This window comes from Eumetopias jubatus, unplaced genomic scaffold, assembly GCF_037043125.1.
Source record: "Eumetopias jubatus isolate StellerSeaLion01/CBP00866 unplaced genomic scaffold, mEumJub1_p1.0 scaffold_6, whole genome shotgun sequence".
NCBI classification, from domain to species: Eukaryota; Metazoa; Chordata; class Mammalia; order Carnivora; family Otariidae; genus Eumetopias; species Eumetopias jubatus.
The window spans coordinates 32,241,983-32,261,490 of NW_028274812.1; the positions used below are offsets into that span (position 1 = coordinate 32,241,983).

Sequence of the window (19,508 nt, forward strand, 5' to 3'; positions counted from 1 at the left end):
AGCTTTGCTCACACCTTGATCTTACTCTGGTGAGATCTGGGTCAGGCTTCTGAACTCTAGGACTCTAAGATAAAAATGTGTGCTGTTTTAAGCATCAAAGCTTGTTGTAATTTGTTACAGCAACAACAGACAACTAATATATCTGGTTTTATTATTAAGATAATATTTGACTTAGCTTGCCGTGACTGGTTCGGGGCTCTGAGCGGTCTCTGATGTTTCCTCCTGACCTCACCAAACAACCATGTCATCAGAATCAAGCAAAGAACGGAAGACCAAAGTGATCCGAAGTGATGGAGCTTCAGATGAAGGGAAGCGTAACCGTTCTGACACAGAGCAGGAAGGTAAATACTACAGTGAGGAGGCTGAAGTACAGCTGTGGGATCCTGGCAGAGACTATGAACTGTACAAGTACACATGCCAGGAGTTGCAGAGGCTCATGGCTGAGATCCAGGACCTAAAGAGCAGAGGAGACAAGGATGTGGCAGTTGAGATAGAAGATCGGAGGATCCAGAGCTGTGTGCATTTCATGACTCTAAAGAAGCTTAATCGATTAGCCCACATCAGGTTGAAGAAAGGAAGAGATCAGAACCATGAGGCCAAGCAGAAAGTAGACACTTATCAACTGCAGCAGCAGAACCTGTTGTATGAGGTGATGCACCTGCAGAAAGAGATCACCAAATGTCTGGAGTTTAAGTCAAAGCATGAAGAAATTGATCTGGTCAGTTTAGAGGAATTTTATAAGGAGGCTCCTCCAGATTTTAGCAAGGCTGCAGTCACCATGGGAGACCCTCACCAGCAAACCCTTGCACGTCTGGACTGGGAGCTGGAACCGTGGAAAAGGCTGGCAGAGAAGTATTGGGGTGCCTGTCCAACAAGGAGAAGATCCTTAAGGAGATTGAGGTGAAGAAGGAGTACCTAAGCAGCCTCCAGCCTCTCCTCAGTAGCATCATGCAGGCTTCCCTCCCCATGCAAGAGTACTTGTTTATGCCGTTCGGCCAGGCTCACAAGCAATATGAGACAGCTAGACACCTGCCACCTCCCCCCTATGTCCTCTTTGTCCAAGCCACTGCATATGGGCAGGCCTGTGATAAGACCTTGTCTGTGGCAATTGAAGGCAGTGTGGACGAAGCCAAGGCTCTGTTTAAGCCTCCTGAAGACTCCCAAGATGACAAGAGCAACTCGGATGCTGAGGAGGAGCAGACCATGAGATGCCGGCGACCCACACTGGGAGTTCAGTTGGATGACAAATGCAAGGAGATGCTGAAGAGGCACCCGCTGTCTGTCATGCTGGACCTGAAGTGCAAAGATGACAGCGTGCTTCACCTGGCTTTCTACTACCTCATGAACCTCAACATCATGACGGTAAAAGCCAAAACGACGACTGCCACGGAGCTGATCACCCCCATCAGTGCAGGTGACTTGCTGTCTCTTCACTCAGCCCTGAGCTGTTTGTATCCAGGGGACCACGGAAAGAGAACTCCAAATCCAGCCAATCAGTATCAGTTTGATAAAGTTGGCATCCTTACTTTGAGGGACTACGTATTTGACCTAGGTCACCCCTATTTGTGGGTACAAAAGCTGGGTGGCCTCCACTTCCCCAAAGAGCAGCCCCAGCACACGGTGACTGCTAACCACTCACTGAGCACCAGCCACATGGAGACCACCATGAAACTGCTGAAGACCAGGGTGCAGTCCCGCCTGGCCCTTCACAAAGAGTTTGCATCCCTGGAACATGGCATGGTACCAGTTACCAGTGATTGCCAGTACCTCCTCCCTGCAAAGGTTGTTTCCCGCCTGGTGAAGTGGGTGACGATTGCTCATGAGTATTACATGGAGCTGCATTTCACCAAGGACATTGTGGTGGCGGGACTGGCTGAGGACACCAATCTCTACTACATGGCACTCGTGGAAAGGGGCACAGCCAAACTCCAGGCTGCTGTGGTGCTAAACCCTGGCTACTCCTCCATCCCACTCATTTTCCAGCTCTGTTTGAACTGGAAAGGGGAGAAAACCAGTAGCAACGATGACAACATTCGGGCCATGGAGAGCGAGGTCAACGTGTGCTACAAGGAGCTGTGCGGGCCCCCAGCCCAACCATCAGCTCTTGATCAACCGGCTGCAGCGCCTGTGTGTGCTGCTGGATGTCTCCCTGGAGACTGACAGCCACGATGACAGTGTGGAGGGGCCCAAGGAGTTTCCCCAGGAGAAGATGTGTCTGCTGCTTTTCAGCAGGATGAAGCCATTTAAATATAACCATCCTCAAGGATTCTTCAGCCATTGCTGTCCTCCCACTCAGACTGTTGTTTCCCCCTATGCCCGAAGTGCTGTGCCTCTATTTTCTGCTTTGGCCCACGTGTGGCTCTTGATATTCCCCAAAGACAGGTTTTTTTATTTTTTATTTCTAGCCTATCTATTAAAGTGTCACTTGACCAGGAAAAAAAAAAGATAATATTTGACTTATATGATGAAATGGGGTTCTTTTCCTTCCATTTACATTTTCTGGAAGAGTCTGTACAAGACTGGAGTGATATTTTAAAAGACTTAATAAAACTTAAAAAAATTATCTGGGCATGCTACTGGCCTTGTAAAAGTTTTTCAAAAAATACTGGTTCACATGAGAGACTGTGGCCTCTGAAAAACAAACTGAGGGTTCTAGAGGGGAGGGGGGGTGGGGGATGGGTTAGCCTGATGATGGGTATTGGGGAGGGCACGTTCTGCATGGAGCATTGGGTGTTATACACAAACAATGAATCATGGAACACTACATCAAAAATTAATGATGTAATGTATGGTGATTAACAACATAATAAAAAAATTGGTTCAATTTTAAATTGTTGTAAGATTTGGAGGAGAAGAAAAGATTTTCCTTGACCTTCTTAGGGTCCCTGGCTAAGTCTGAAAATTTAACTGACCAAGACAGATTAGCAGGAGAAAACATACAAATTTATTTAATATAAATTTTATGTGACATGGGAGCCTTCATAAAGAGATGAAGATAAAAAAATAAGAATTGAGTGCATTTATTCCAGGTTTGATGAAGAGTAGGCAGTAGCATAGAAATATGATAGGTTAAAGAATCTGAAGAAATTGTAGTAAACTGGGGAAAACAGTAATTCCTGTGTTTGGATTCTTCCTGGCATTCTTTTGTCTTTGGAGATAAGGATGCTTCTTTCCTCTCCGTATAGGGAAGGCACATCCCACGTGAGGGTTTTATGACCCATTTGGGGGAGAAGGGAGGGTATGTCAGAGAGACTGTCCCACTTCTGCCATTTTCTCAAGCTCCTTCAGCTTAAAATATTTAATATGCCAACATGCCATATTTTGGGGTAGAATGTCCTAAAGCCCATCAGATTATTCTTAACCTTATTATTAAATTCTTCTTATTATAAGATTATTCTTTTGTTGTGCAACTTTTTCCCCAAGAATTTAAAATTTTCTTCTATTTAAAGGTTCATAGAGGTGAGCCTGGTGGCTCAGTCATTGAGCGTCTGCCTTCGGCTCAGGTCATGATCCCAGGGTCCTGGGATCGAGCCCTGCATCGGGCTCCCCGCTCAGCGGGAAGCCTGCTTCTCCCTCTCCCACTCTTCCTGCTTGTGTTCCCTCTCTCGCTGTGTCTCTCTCTGTCAAATAAATAAATAAAATCTTAAAAAAAAAAGGTTCATAGAATTCTGATATTATCTTTTTAATCTTTAATTATGTTCTCTTTTCCACTACCAATATTATTTAGCCCTATCTCCTTTTTATTTTTCTTGAATAATTCAGTAGCTTGACTATTTTGTACACTTATATTTGTGCAATTTCTTTACTTTTATGCATATTTGATCTTCCTTTTGAAGTAATTTCCTTTTATGTTGAAGAACACACCTTAGAAGTTGGTTTACTGAAATTCTGCTAATGGTAGAAACTCTTAGTTCCTATTTATGCAAATATGCCTTTATTTTGCCCTTGTTACTGAAGAGAGTTTGGCTGGTTATCTAATTCGAGGTTGACAATTTTGTCATTTCACTCTGTCCTGGCTTCTGTTATTTCTGTTAAAAAGGCATTTACTGTTAGTTCAATTTTTTGTTTTTGAGAAAATCTGTTTATTCTCTCAAGTTGCCTTTATGAACTTCTCTTTGTCTCCAGAGTTCTAAAACTTTCATGAAAGATACATAGTCATAGATTCATTTTTATTTATGCCATTTGGAATGCACTATACTTCCTTTGTCTATAAATTCTTATCTTTCATCATTCCTGGAAAACTGTCATTATCTTTTCAAAAGTTAGCTCTGCTCCATGACCTCTATTCTTGTCTCAAACTCTGATAAGACAAAGTTTAGGTCCTTTTATTCTCCTTTCCCTATCTCATCACCTAAGAAATTTTCATTTTCTTTTGCCTTTGTGCTGCATTTTTCAGTGTTTTTGTGATGAAACTTTCAGTTTACTTATTGATTTTTCATCTGTATTAATCTGATCATCCCATAATTTTTAATTTGAAGGTGATATTTTTATTCTTTGAAGTTGTAGTTTGTTGAAATCCACCTGCTAGTTTAAGAAATATTTTACCCTCAATTTTTAAAATATTTTATACATGTCTTACATCTCATAATTTTCATATCTGCAGTCCATGAGATCTATATTGTTTGTTGATTCTATTGACTCTCATCAATGCCAGTTAGTTCCATTTTGCTGTGATCTTTGATCAGAGGTAATATTTGACTGACATAAATAAATAAAAATCCTGAGGACCTGAATTTAAGTCAGAGTGGATTAATAAAATAATAAAGTCCTGTTTTTACCCAATTAGTTGAGTAAAAATTTTAAGTGAGAATACCTGTTACTGATACACATTTTTCTATAGGGGAAAAACTTGAATAGTTAATGCTCGTTAGAATTGAATATGTTAGGGCACCTGGGTGGCTCAGTCGGTTAAGCATCTGCCTTCGGCTCAGGTCATGATCTCTCTGGGTCCTGGGATCGAGCCTGGTGTCAGGCTTCCTACTCAGTGGGGAGTCTGCTTCTCCCTCTCCCTCTGCCCCTCTCTCCTGCTCATGATTTCTCTCTCTCTCTCAAATAAATAAAGAAAAATTAAAAAAATAATTGAATATGTTAAATAACAAAATTTGTTTTAAGAAAGATTTGATAATAGTAGAAAGCTAAACAAAAATTCTTAGTGTGAGGGTGACTGGGTGGCCCAGTGGTTAAGCTTCTGACTCTTGACTTCTGCTCAGGTCATGATCTCAGGGTCGTGGGATCAAGCCCTGCATTGGGCTCCTCGGTCAGTGGAGAATCTGCTTGAGATTCTCTCTATCCCACCGCCCCTCCCCCCCCCCACACATGTATGTGTGCTCTCTCTCTCTCAAATAAATAAATAAATAACTTTTTATTTTAAAAAATTCTGTGTTTTTGATGCTACTAAGTTCAAGCCACTACCAAGGCAGTTATGAATAAATGAGTGAGGTCTTAGAGTGAGTTAATTATTATGTCCAATGGGTAACCTCAATCTCATACAAGAAACATAACTAAAAACAAGGGAATACAGTGTTTTACAAGAAACATTAATAAATGTACTATCCTATTTAAAAAAATATACTTGGAATTATAAGTGAAAAGTCCTTAGAATCTCTTAATAAAGAAAAAAAACTTTGTCCTTTTTAAATAAACTTTAGACAAAAACTCAAATTTCATAATGATGAGATACAGGCTAAGTGTAGACTTTTAAATTTTATGGAAACAAGCATGTAAATATTTCCTAGCCTTCTCTCATTGTCCTGATAAAATATAATGGTTATATGAGAGCTTTTTCTTTTCAAAGCAGCTATATCCACGGTCTAACCATTACATTTAAGGTTTTTTATTAAATTTGCTATAGACTGAATGTTTGTGTCCCTCCAAAATTCATATGTGGAAACCTAATTCCCAATGAGATGGTATTTGGAGGTGGGACTTGGGGAGGTGCTTCGGTCATGAAGATGAAGCCCACATGAATGGGATTAATGCCCTGATAAAATGAAACATGGAGAACTCCTTTATCTCTTCTAGCATGCGAGGACACAGTGAAGAGTTGACTATCTAGGAACCAGGAAGTAGGTCCTCACCAGACACCGAATCACTCAGCGCCTTGACCTTGGAATTCCCAGTCTCCAGAACCATGGAAAATAAATTTGTCATTTATAAGCCACCAGTCTGCTTTTCTTATAGCAGCCCAAAGGAACCAAGAAGTTCTAATTAAATTCTATAGTTTCTGTGTTCAGTTACTTTTCTAGGAAAGATTAAAGAATATGAGGCTTATCATTTATTTTTTTTCCACATTAGGAGTGAGTCATTCTTGGACACACCTGTTCAAAATGTTACTATTAACAGCCTCTTGGTCTAGAAAATAAGCAAAATATGTTAAATTAAATACATCTATTCCTACCTAATCATTCCACCTGGGAAATTATCCAATAGAAATGAACAATACATAAGGAATATTACAGCAGCTGGTACTGCTTTTTTTTATTATGTTATGTTAATCACTATACATTACATCGTTAGTTTTTGGTGTAGTGTTCCATGATTCATTGTTTGCGTATAACACCCAGTGCTCCATGCAGTACGTGCCCTCCTTAATACCCATCACCAGGCTAACCCATCCCCCCACCCCCCTCCCCTCTAGAACCCTCAGTTTGTTTTTCAGAGGCCATAGTCTCTCATGGTTCATCTCCCCCTCTGATTTACCCCCCTTCATTTTTCCCTTCCTGCTATCTTCTTCTTCTTTGTTTTCTTTTTAACATATAATGTATTATTTATTTCAGAGGTACAGGTCTGAATTCAACAGTCTTACACAATTCACAGCGCTCACCATAGCACATACCCTCCCCAATGTCTATCACCCAGCCGCCCCATCCCTCCCACCCCCACTACTCCAGGAACCCTCAGTTTGTTTCCTGAGATTAAGAATTCCTCATATCATTGAGATCATATGATACATGTCTTTCTCTGATTGACTTATTTAGCTCAGCATAATACCCTCCAGTTCCATCCATGTCATTGCAAATGGCAAGATCTCATTCCTTTTGATGGCTACATAGTATTCCAGTGTGTGTGTGTGTGTGTGTGTGTGTGTGTGTGTGTGTGTGTGTATTTGTATGTGTATACACCACATCTTCTTATCCATTCATCTGTCGATGGACATCTTGGCTCTTTCCATAGTTTGGTTATTGTGGACATCACTGCTATAAACATCAGGGTGCACACACCCCTTCAGATCCCTATGTTTGTATCTTTGGGGTAAATACCCAGTAGTGCTTTTTAATAAAAGAATGGCTACAAATGGGGGAGTGGAGAGTGGGAAGTTGAATACATTTAAGTATATCCAAACATGGAATGTATTGGGAAACAATTTTCCATGGGTCTCACCGTTTGAAACATCTTAAGAACAGAGGCATTGATTTTTTTCTTCTGGACTATCTTTTTAAGGATGTTTGTATAATGAACAACTTTGACGAATAGAGATAGTGTTTTCCCCTGGAACAAATTGCAGGCATGCTTACTGTCTGCTATAATAAAGATAATTATCTCCTTTTCGATTAAAGAGCAGACATGCTTACTGCTCATTATAAAAATTGACATTCTTTATGCTAAGTGTTCCTCACCAGGAATGCAAAGTACTGCATATGTAGGCTACATCTGGGCCCATCTCTGTCACCTCCCTAGGGCTTGGGAGCAAAAGGAACTCTCAAAAATAGGTTGATGTTTGTGTTGCTTATCATGCTAATCAAGGTATCCCTTAGTCTCCTCCATCAAGGCCCCAACCCTCTGGTCCTACAAGAATATTACCCCTATACCCACCCCATACAAATTCTAACTTGTTAACTTGCAAGTAAGAGAATATATCAGACCCTGCACAATTCCTTAACAGTTTTGTTTACAAGGATGGGATTCTGACTTCTGGAAGAGAAAGGACATTCCCAGGTCTGGGAATGTGACAAGACTCTCTAGGATCTGACAGCAAATGCTGGGCAAGGGGGAGATGGTGTGGTAAAGCCCCTCCTGTCTTGCCTGTTAATAAATGTTTAGAGCAGTGAGAGGTAGAATTGAACCAAGCTACCCAAATGGTGTCTTGGTTATTGCTCACTCTCCTCTGGGAGGGTAGATGAGCTAATGTTACTATGACAATGGGACAGCAAGGACTACAGCCTCAGCTAAAAGGTAATGAGGCTACAACCGATGAAACAAAGAGGCACCAAAGCCAAAAAACTGGTGTCAGCACTGAGGACTTTGCTTCTCGACACAGAGCTTTGGGCAGACCAAACTCATTAGAAGTTCTTTTTATTGAACTATAAGCTAGTACGTGCTTAAAACCTGCTCAAATTGAATGCAATACTTTTTTTTTACTGGCATGAAGCCTCTTTATCCCTCCATACCCTCTGATTACTCTTTTCCTTTCTGTACTGATCTCAGCTGCTATACAGAGAGGTCTTCCTGTCCCCAAAAGAGGCCAAAGATCATACACATCAGTCTCACTCATTATACTGGGGAACTCTGCTGGATACAACTGTCCAAGTCACTATCTTACCCAGTCTTGTGGAGTGAGTGGGCACCCAGCTTCAGTGAATGGAGTTTGGGCAGGTTTCACAGTGGGAAAAAGAAGCTAATAGGACTTTGGATGTGGAGAAATTTGGACCAATTCAGTGTACTGTTCTTGTTGCTTTTATATCTGAATGCACGTCCTCATCCCAAAAGTGCTACGGGGATTCTCCCAATCATGGAAACCACATATAGATAAGTGTTGATAGAACATACCACCCTAATGACACCTTTGAGCTCAAGTTTCATTGACAAGTTTCAGGCAATTGGGGTTTCTGGCAAAGGGAGGCAGCCTCTATCCTGAGGGACACTGGGGTTTCAGACTCATCACCCCTGTGGGATAGCTACCAGGTATGGCTTTTTGAAACCAGTTACAGCTTGCTACTGGGCTTTTGGCAAAGCTGAACACTGGATCCATGGAAGCCTTGTGACTCTCTGGCTTGATAGTCCCACTTTTTGGGTGGGTCAACTGGAACTCAATGACTCACATGGTGAGAATGGCCTAATTAGCCAAGTTTGTCAGGTGAAAATTATATATTCAGGAGCACAGTCAGCCTGACCTGGCTACCACTCAGCTTGATATGAGGGGAAATTTCATTTCCCAGTTGCTTTCCAAAGTCACACCATTGGTTCAAAGGGGCCCTCAATTCACAGAGGTTCTCCTAAATGCCTGGTCTGGTACCCTGATGGTGAATCTATATACATTATGTTTTGACCTAAGTAATTCAATTTCTAATAATTTAGAGTACAAGTATGTTGATATGTTTGCATACAGTTATGTCTGTAGGGATGTTTATTGCAACATTGTTTCTTATAGCAAATGACAAGGAACTATTAAAAAGTCTCTAATTTAGGGACTAGACAGATAAATTAATTGTTCCATACAAACCATGTCAAATTATCCCAAAACATGACAGGTAAAAATAATGTTAGTAACTTTTTGTTTTTATAGACAGTATTTTCTCAGTGTTATGTAAAGTGTGAATAAGAACATGGTTCATAACCTTTTCCATTTATTGATCAGCTACATACAACCTAACAAATAACAGTGTGCTTGCTTAGACAGGCAACCTTAAGGCAAATCCCTTCCACTCCTCCCTCAAACCCCAAGCCCTCTGGTCCCCCAACAATATCACCTCTATGGTCCCCCATACAAATTCTGGTTTCAAGATTTATTGTTACATAAAAAGGCAAGGCATTGAAAAAACATAAAATTTGTCATTTTCATGCAAAAATAGCACATATAAAGATGTTTGTGTGGACAACCTGTGAAAGAAAACACAAGACACTGGTAATAGAGTTGCCTCTGAGAAGAGACCAGGGGAACCCTGAAAAGTCTTTGGTGAAAATAAGACTTATTTTCATTGCTATATATGAAGAATCACACTTAGGTTAAGAAGTATTATCTCTGGGTGGTGAAAATCCAAAAGACGATTTATTTACTGCCTGTAACTCATTTTGCATTATTTATACAATGAACTTAAATTTATTCCAAAGACCAGAAAAATTAGAAATATTTTGATTATGTTTAAAGAAAGGATATACCCATAATTTGGTAGCTGGGAGAGCAACAAAAGTTGTTGTAATCTCTGTTGCTGAAAAGAAAAATACAATCCTGAGTCTAAACCTGGATGCTGACATTAGAACAGGGAAGAAGTAAGAATGTCACAAAATTAGTAGGCAAATGGCTGGTAGAAAAAAAATAAATCTAGATGCAAAATTACCTATAAGAAAATTGCACAGATTATATGACCATATGAAAATTCAAAGACCAATCCAACAATATCTTGCTTTTATTATTTATTTTGATGTCTTCTTAGGTCCAAGGATATGACCAATCGAAGAAACAAACAGTATTGTAACAAGAAAGTCTCTGTTCCATTCATTAGGTTTCAATAGCTGAGTTTCTCCCAGAATCCTATCTGGACTAGCCTCAGTCATTACCATACCATACAGACAGACAGATCTCTCTGGGGCTTTTGGCGGGGATTCTTTTATTTCCACAGCACTTTGAAGGATTTGAGATGGAGAACGCTGTACCATTGCCTTTGCACGTCTTCCAGACAGTGGAGAATGTGTTTGGGAGCAACAGATTGAAGTTCATCTTCTGGGGCCTGTGAAAATATCTTTTGCTTTTGTAGGTTGGTGAACCAAAAGAAAAAAAAAATACCCTCAGTCATTGGATTGGTATTATATACTACCAGTACTCTTCTCATGGTAATGGTCCCACACAAACCAGTTTATAAAACTCCAAGAATGTGAGATAGATCCTTCATCTTTTAGGAAAACAGCATCTCTTAAAACAATTATTTTATTTCATCCATGGGTTGTTGCTAATGGCAACAGAAAGAATGCACTGGAGTGTCATAATAATCCTCCATTAAATCCCTGGTGTTTAAATTTTAATGCTATAATTCAAGAGCTGACAAAAGCCCATTGAGTGCGTCTATGGAGAGGAAAACAGGCGGGCCCATTTTCTCAGGGGTGATGCTATAGCAACATGGAATGAATTTGGGGTCAGGGAACAAGCAGTCTCCAAGCTTTGTTTGCATTTCCTGGCTAAAAGTAGAATTCAACATTATAAATTTTACCCAACTCAGCAGTTATTTTGAGCAGCAGGAAGATAGCTCCCTTTGCACCGCTGTTTACATTGAAAACAGAGAGAAGGTAACAAAACCAGAACTGGAAGAAAGACACACCGACAAATATATTATGAAATGACTCTCAAAGTGACCACTTTAGAAACCCCAAAACCCCCCTATGCTTGATGCCCAACCCTTCCTTCTCCCCTGGACAAATGATGCTTTCGAACATGGAAAAATATCACAGTTCCCAAAATACCTTTTAAAATAAGAAGACAAAAAAGTCTGACCAGCAGTTCCTGAATGGGACCCCCTTCCAGTCATGCAAGACATGGCAAAGTAGGGTGCTGTTGATTACATCTAGCTCTTTATAATGGTACTTTTGTTTCAGTGGGAGGATTTTTTTCCATCAGAATAAATAAATATACTTGAATCACAACTGCCTTTTGTACAACATTAGGCAAAAACAAACAAATAAACAAACAAACAAAAAACACTCTACCTAATTCCCAGAGGTTTGTGCTGCCAACTTTTCTTTCCCTAAGCATCTGTGTTTTCACTTTTGGTTTTAGTGTTACACATTAGCCTACTGAGTCAATAATATAAATTAATATGTTTGAGGTGGTCATCCAATAAAGGTGTATCTGGTTACAGACTCTATTTAAATGGCTCACGATATGTAGGAATGAAGAATGTTAAGTTTTCAAGTGCTACGTCATAGACAAATACACCTGTAAACCATGTAGCTCAACAAAACTCAAAGCTGTTCCTTCCTTTCCATCCCCTTGTCGAGGCCCTCCCTGTCTCACCTCAACAATGAAAACTCCTTGCCCCTCCCAAACTCTCATGACCTCTAGTACCCACCTCTTGCAATTCATCCTATGCCAATATTAATCATCTTCTTAAAACAAAAAAATTCTCCCTTATTCAAAAATCTTTGATGCTTATAGAATCAAATTCACACTCCTACAGATGAACTCTGCTGTTTATTATAAGTAAGGAGAACTGTATAACTTGCTGTTCCACTAATATGGCTTAACTTTCCTCATAATATATTTAGTTAATGGACCCTGCCTAGAATTTCTCTAGCATAACTCTGTTCACCTTTCAAGCTCAATTTAAATGTCACCTTTTCCAGAAAGCCTTTCAGGATCACTCTGTCTAGAAAAGATTTCTTCTTCTTTTTTCTCCAAGTTCCCATAGCACATGTAGAATTGTCTTTCAGAATTTTTTTACTTTTTTCTAATAAACTGTCTGGATATTATTCCCTAAGGACAGGCACTATATATTCAACTTGGAAGGAAAAAAAAATTTTAAAAAGATATTCCCTAAGCTGCATTGCTTACCCGGTTTTGCCTATTAGGTACACCAAGTATAGTCTTATCTTTGAGAGGAAGCTATGAAATAAAAAAAAATATTAATAAGTAATACATTATTATCAAGTATCTTCAATGAAAGAATGGCTTAGCATAAAAAGCAAAATAAAGGATTAGTTTAGGTTACTCTACATGAATAAACAACCTTAATATCTGAGAAGCAGATCATGATAAAAATGAATTTTTCTCATGTTACCCACCCATCGAACATTGGCAAAAAGATTCTGCTCATCATAGTCATTGAGGGATCCAGACTGGTGGAATCTCCTTCTCTACACATGCTTACACAATCACTAAGTCAGAAGAAGGGAAACTGGCAAGCTACAACACACTGGCTTTGAAGATTTCTGCCCCTAAGTGACATACATCTCTTCTGCTCACACCATAAGCCAAAGCACGTAACACAGCCAACCTGACTTCCAGGGGACAAGGAAGTGCAATCCTACATGTATTCAGAAATGGAGATATTTTGAAATGTTTGGAGAGTAGCATTTGTGAAGACTGCCCCATATTTTCCCAAGAGTTGAAGAAAAGCAAAAGCAATAAATTTCAAAATTTACTTAAAATAGCAAAATACTAAAAGTAGGAAACTCTCTAAGGTTGTTTAAAGATATCTTTCAGTAACCTAGGAAACTGTTTCCCTATGGTGAAATTTTAGATATTTTCCCCTTAAGATTAGATTAAAGATAAAAATGCTTATTATCCTTGCTTTTGCTCAATACAAACTGCAAGTCCTGGCCAAGACAATAAGACATAAAAAAGAAAATGAGGTACAAACTTTGGAAGAAAAGAAAAAACCTTCCACTTCCAACAGTACAATATCAATTTGTTGATACTGCTTATCTTGATTTTTTTGGATTTTTCTATCAGAATAATTAATAATCATGAGCAAATTTAGCACAAAAATTACTTTAAAAATCAAAAGCAAAACATCAGTGACCTGTACAAAAGCAGCAGATGAACTAACAGTTGTGTAACTGGAGTCTTAGAAAGAGAGGAGAAGAGATAGTATGGGGCAGAAAAATTATTTGGGGAAATATTGGTTGGAAAATTTCAAGATTTTATTTAAAAATCCACCCATAATTATAAGAATCTAAGCAACCACCAAGCAGGGGGAAAAAAACCCCACAGGCACATGATTTTAAACTGCTGAAAGTCAAAGTCAAATAGCATATAAAAAGAACAGGAAGAAAATATACCTTAAATATGGGGATCCACAGTAAGACGGCTGACCCCTCATCAGAAACAGTGAAAGAAGACTGGAACGACATCTTTAAACTTACTAAAAAAATATATAAACCTGTTAACCTGGGAAAGTATTGATCTGCAGCAGATATGCGCTACAAGAAATGCTAGAGGAAGTTTTTTGACTGATTGTAAATGATGCAGGTGAAAATTTGACTATACAAGAAAAAAATGAAACATTAAATACTGTGATAAATTTCATGAAAAAAATTAAATCAGATGAAAGGGGTAAACTTTTTTTTGAGAAAAACACCAAACCAAACTGATTAAAATGAAAGAAAAAAATAGAATAGTCCCATTAAATAAATAAAAGTCATAATTAAAAGGTAATCAAAAAGCACAAACTTCCAGGTATAAAGTAAGTACTGGGAATGTAATGTACAGTATGGTGACTATAGTTAATAGTACTGTATTGTATATTTGTAAGTTGCTAAGAGCTAAGTGTGGTGATAGATGTTAACTAGATTCATTGTAGTGATCATTTTGCAACATATATTAAATTACTATGTTGTACATCTAAACTTCCAATAAAATGCATGTCAATTTTATCTCAATTAAAAAAACAAACCTTACCTCCAAGAAAATGCTGGGCTCAGATGGTTTCACTGGTGAATTTTATTAAGCACTTAAAGAAATTATCTCAATTATATGTAACTTTTTCTGATTTTTTTCCCCATAGAAATGTGCACTTAAGGGAATAGTCTGAGTTTATTTGCTGAATGGGGATAGTTAGAACTCAGGTCTGGCCAATAAGGAATTTGACTATAATTTCAAGTTTATCCATTTGTTCTTCAGTTAACATTTGACACTGACCCTTCACTTCAGCCAGTCCCTCTCCACTCCCACCCCCAACAGAGGCTGATGCACAAGAAGAGAAAAGACAAACGTAGGAACCTGACACTGCTGTCGGACAAACGAATCAAAGTTGGAGTCTTCTTGAAGGTGATTAAAATCAAGATTGACATAAAGTCAGTGTGTTTGAAAGAAGAAAAAAAAAAAGGAGCACTGGTAAATTTGAGCCTAGATCAAGGTGAGTTTTGCATTTCATAAACAAAAATGCTTCAGGCCAAATATCTGATGGACTAGACTAATTGCAATTCCTTTCAATCTTTTTATCACAGGGTACTTGCTGCAGATAAAAACGAAGTAAGAAAGGACAGCCTTTTATGTGCTTTTCTTTCTCTTTCTAACAATTGCCATTCTGGCTTCTAGCAGAAAACTTCCCCAAACATGAAAGAGAAGAGGCAAAAGCGAGGAAGGGAATGCTGTGTGTCTGTGAACAGACATTGGAAGGTAAGCTTTCAAGGAAGAAGGAAAGTTCTGGCAAGTTTAAGCAGCATACTTTCACTATATCTTGAGGGCCTGGACTGCAGTGCATGTACTAATGTTGCAGGTCAGGTTCCCCAGAAAGTTGCCTAGGAGATGGAACTTAGTCTACAGAAGGCTTTGGGGGGCTTGCTGTCAAGATCAACACCTGTGCAGGATGGTAAGGAAGCAGAGTTGGGCCAAGGGAGAGGCTGAGCTGCAGTGCAGTAACAACACATAGTGCAAGCCCAAGGAGAGCCCTGGGGTTGGAAATGTCCTTTAGATACATCTCGAGTTGGGGAAAGGGGACCCAGCCTTCAACCAATCTGGGGATGCATCTTGCCCTCTGGAGAAAGAGTGATCTCATCCAATGTGCCTCTCCTCAGGGGAGAGCGAAGCCCAGAGATAGCAGCTGGCAACATACTCAGCAGTTAAGGGAATTAGTCCTTCCTTCTTGGAAGAGGAATCCGGGCAGGGTAGCCTGGCATCCATTACTGTCCACTTTTACGTGTCTTCGCTCCTCCTGCTTTACCTAAGCCCTAAATATCATTCCTCCAGGACTCTGGTGATTGTTTTTCTTACAGCAAACTTATTAAAGGAAAATTAACAGAGAAACCTCTAGCTCTCACAGTTACAGCTGTGATAAGTTACTGTCTCCTTATTCCACAATCTATCCTAGATTCTCTTCTTGGTGGCTTAGCTGGTGGGGCAACCCAAAGTCATATCTGATTGCCTAAACCCCAAGTCATTAAGCCCTTTTGAGACTGGGCTACTATATTTGTCCATTTACCATCGAAACAGGGCAAGGAAGTACCAAGAGATAACCATATACCAAACATATTTCTCCCTGTCTCCAATGTGTCATAACAGCCTTCCTCCTGATGTTCAGACCAATTGCCTCTATCAATATGGCACTCCTGTCCTTGACATTGGCTCCTTAGCACGAGGAATATGAAGTACAGAAACATAAATCATACTTTGCATTTCCATGGTGGGTGTTTTCCACCTTAGGAACAAAGACCACTAAACACACAGAGGTCAGAATTTCTGAAACAGGAAGCAGAAATTCCCTATGGGTCATTCTTACTTTCACCCTTTGATTCCTGGCACCATGTATTCTAACTAATGAGGCACAGCACCATATAGTAGTCATTGATTTGAGTATATACTGCATCCTGGAAGATGACTCCCTATCCTTGCATGGTGTCATTTTTGAGCCTTATCTGTGACAAATATAAGCTATTCTATTGCTCTTCAATGCCCACTGGTATGCAACAAGACCTGTGGATCTTCGGGTTGTGGGCCCACTGTTGCACCTCCTTTGCCATAAAGTGAGTCTCTTAGTCCAGAGTTTTTGAACAGTGGCATATTGACATTTTGGGTGAGATAATTCTTTGTTACGGGGAACTATCCTATACGTTGTAGGATGTTTAGTAGCAACTCTGGCCTCTAGCCACTAGATGTCAGTAGCATCCTCCCAGTTGTGCCAACCATCTGTGTCTCCAGACTTTGCCAATGTCCCCCGGGGGGAAATCATCCTTGGTTAAAAACACTATCTTAGTCTGATGCAATGTTATTGGGAATTCCTGTGGATGAATTAAACTTTCTGTAATCCCACAGATAATGATGCTGTCTGAGGTTCTTCAAACAGGAAAGGCAAATCCATACCTAGAATATGTGTAGATTCAAAAAGTGCTAATCCAAAATGAATGGAGGTCTCTTCCAGGATGGAATGAGTCCAATATATTCAACTTGCCAGTAGATGGTTGCTTGGCCTCTTGAAGGAATGGTGCTTATTTGGGGGTTAGCATTGGTCTCTTTTGCTAACTGTTGGGTCATTTGGCAGTGGCAGAAGTTATATCAGTCTTCGTAAATGGGAGATCATATAGCTGGGCCCATACACAGCCTCCATCCTTCACACCATAGTTACTTTGTTTCTTTGTACCCAGTGAACACTGGGGTCTCTGATGACAGAGACAGTTGGCTAACATGGACCAGGTGACATTTTGTCTACTCTGCTTACTTGGGTGTTTAGTGCTTGTTCTAGGGTAGATGTTCTCTTGTGGACACAAACATGCAATACAAAGATCTTCACACTTTATGCCCACTCCCATGAATCCATCCACAGATCTTGACTGCAGACCTTCCTGTCCCTGATCTTCCCACCTTTTTCCTTCCAAGCTATTTGTCACCCATGAATTTACATAGATTTTAATCCTGGGCTATTTTCTTTCCACCAAAAGAGGAATATCATTTGTACCACCTGGAGTTCTGCCTATTGAGATTTTCCCCAACTAATGTCTTTCAAGGTCACCATGGAGAGGGGCTATAGTGAAGTCCCAATCCACTTTTAGCTTGCACACTCATACTTAGCTGATAGTTCATAAATCAGCTTTGCTCTTTATGCTTCATACAACCGTGGTGAATGAAACGTAAGTCTAAGCCTCCAGACTCTGCTGCTTGCTTGGGCCTTCTGATGCTTCCTGTGCCTAATCCTCATATACCATTTTTATCTTAAGACCTGGTAGGTCTGATGAAGTGTAATTTGACCTCTTTGACTATTATTTCTTAATCTCTAGAATGAGAGGTTTAATGAAATAACATCTCTATAACATCTTTTCCAATTCTAGAATTCTATGAGAGGAAGCATAATTTTGTATTTTGAAGGATGATTAAACATTGGCAGCTATTGTACCCTTGCTTTATGACCATGGGTCCCTCACATGGTTTTATCTATGAATACCTCAAATGCCCCTTTTTATCACCATCCTGACCAGTTACATCATCATTACTATGAGAAAACCAATGTTTCCAAAGCCAATAAAAATTCTGTGCCCACAACAGCAGCATTGCTTCAAGTGTTCACCCCTCAGTTTCTTGCTCCAACTTGCACAATCATCTATACACCCAATTTATAGTAAATGCTACATTTAGAATTATAGACTATAGGATATCTCTGGGAGAAACCTTAAAAATGAACTACTTGAGCCTCCTAGCCACATATAGCCTAATCCGTCAGAGGGAAAACTCAGGTTCATTGGCCCACTTGGGAGCTCTGTGGTCTTTAATACTTTGGGTGCACTTAGTCAGGTCTGCAAAGATTCAAGAATGGATTCACTAAACAATCAGTGAGAGCTATTGACTGAGTCAGAGAGAGACCTTGAAATGGGGACTGTGAGGCATGAGGATTGCTGCTTAATTTATTTGCAATGGGAAAATGATTTTAAGGTTAATTAAAAACACTTTGATATGATCTGCAAAGAGTGAGAATTTGACTTCCTCTTCGCCGATTCGGATGTCTTTTATTTCTTTTTGTTGTCTGATTGCTGTGGCTAGGACTTCTAGTACTATGCTGAATAGCAGTGGTGATAGTGGACATCCCTGCCGTGTTCCTGACCTTAGGGGGAAAGCTCTCAGTTTTTCCCCATTGAGAACGATATTCGCTGTGGGTTTTTCATAGATGGTTTTTATGATATTGAGGTATGTACCCTCTATCCCTACACTGTGAAGAGTTTTAATCAAGAAAGGATGCTGTACTTTGTCAAATGCTCTTTTTGCATCTATTGAGAGGATCATATGGTTCTTGTTCTTTCTTTTATTAATGTACTGTATCACATTTATTGATTTGCGGATGTTGAACCAACCTTGCAGCCCAGGAATAAATCCCACTTGGTCGTGGTGAATAATCCTTTTAATGTACTGTTGGATCTTATTGGCTAGTATTTTGGTGAGAATTTTTGTATCCATGTTCATCAGGGATATTGGTCTGAAATTCTTTTTGATGGGGTCTTTGTCTGACTTAGTCAGAATGGCTAAAATTAACAAATCAAGAAATGACAGATGTTGGTGAGGACGTGGAGAAAGGGGAACCCTCCTACACTGCTGGTGGGAATGCAAGCTGGTGCAGCCACTCTGGAAAACAGTATGGAGGTTCCTCAAAAAATTGAAAATAGAGCTACCATATGACCCAGCAATTGCACTACTGGGTATTTACCCCAAAGATACAAATGTAGTGATCCGACGGGGTACATGCACCCCGATGTTTATAGAAGCAATGTCCAGAATAGCCAAACTATGGAAAGAGCCCAGATGTCCATCAACAGATGAATGGATAAAGATGATGTGGTATATATATACAATGGAATATTATGCAGCCATCAAAAAATTTAAATCTTGCCATTTGCAACAACATGGATAGAACTAGAGGGTATTATGCTAAGCAAAATAAGTCAATCAGAGAAAGACATGTATCACATGACCTCACTGATATGAGGAATTCTTAATCTCAAGAAACAAACTGAGGGTTGCTGGAGTGGTGGGGATGGGAGGGATGGGGTGGCTGGGTAATAGACACAGGCGAGGGTATGTGCTATGGTGAGCGCTGTGAATTGTGTAAGACTGATGAATCACAGACCTGTACCTCTGAAACAAATAATACATTATATGTTAA

General features: G+C 39.7%; 1 long non-coding RNA gene and 1 pseudogene across 1 annotated transcript in view; one reads left to right on the plus strand and one right to left on the minus strand.

Annotated features, from left to right (window-relative positions):
- Positions 1 to 241: 241 nt before the first annotated feature.
- Positions 242 to 3,045, plus strand: LOC114225648 (THO complex subunit 5 pseudogene; annotated as a pseudogene).
- A 7,282-nt stretch (positions 3,046 to 10,327) lies between these two features.
- The window catches only part of LOC114225657 (uncharacterized), a 218,948-nt gene continuing 209,767 nt past the window's right edge, over positions 10,328 to 19,508 (minus strand). The window contains exon 4 of the long non-coding RNA XR_003612609.2: positions 10,328 to 10,682. This is a non-coding gene — a long non-coding RNA (uncharacterized LOC114225657). The remainder of the gene's footprint in view (positions 10,683 to 19,508) is intronic.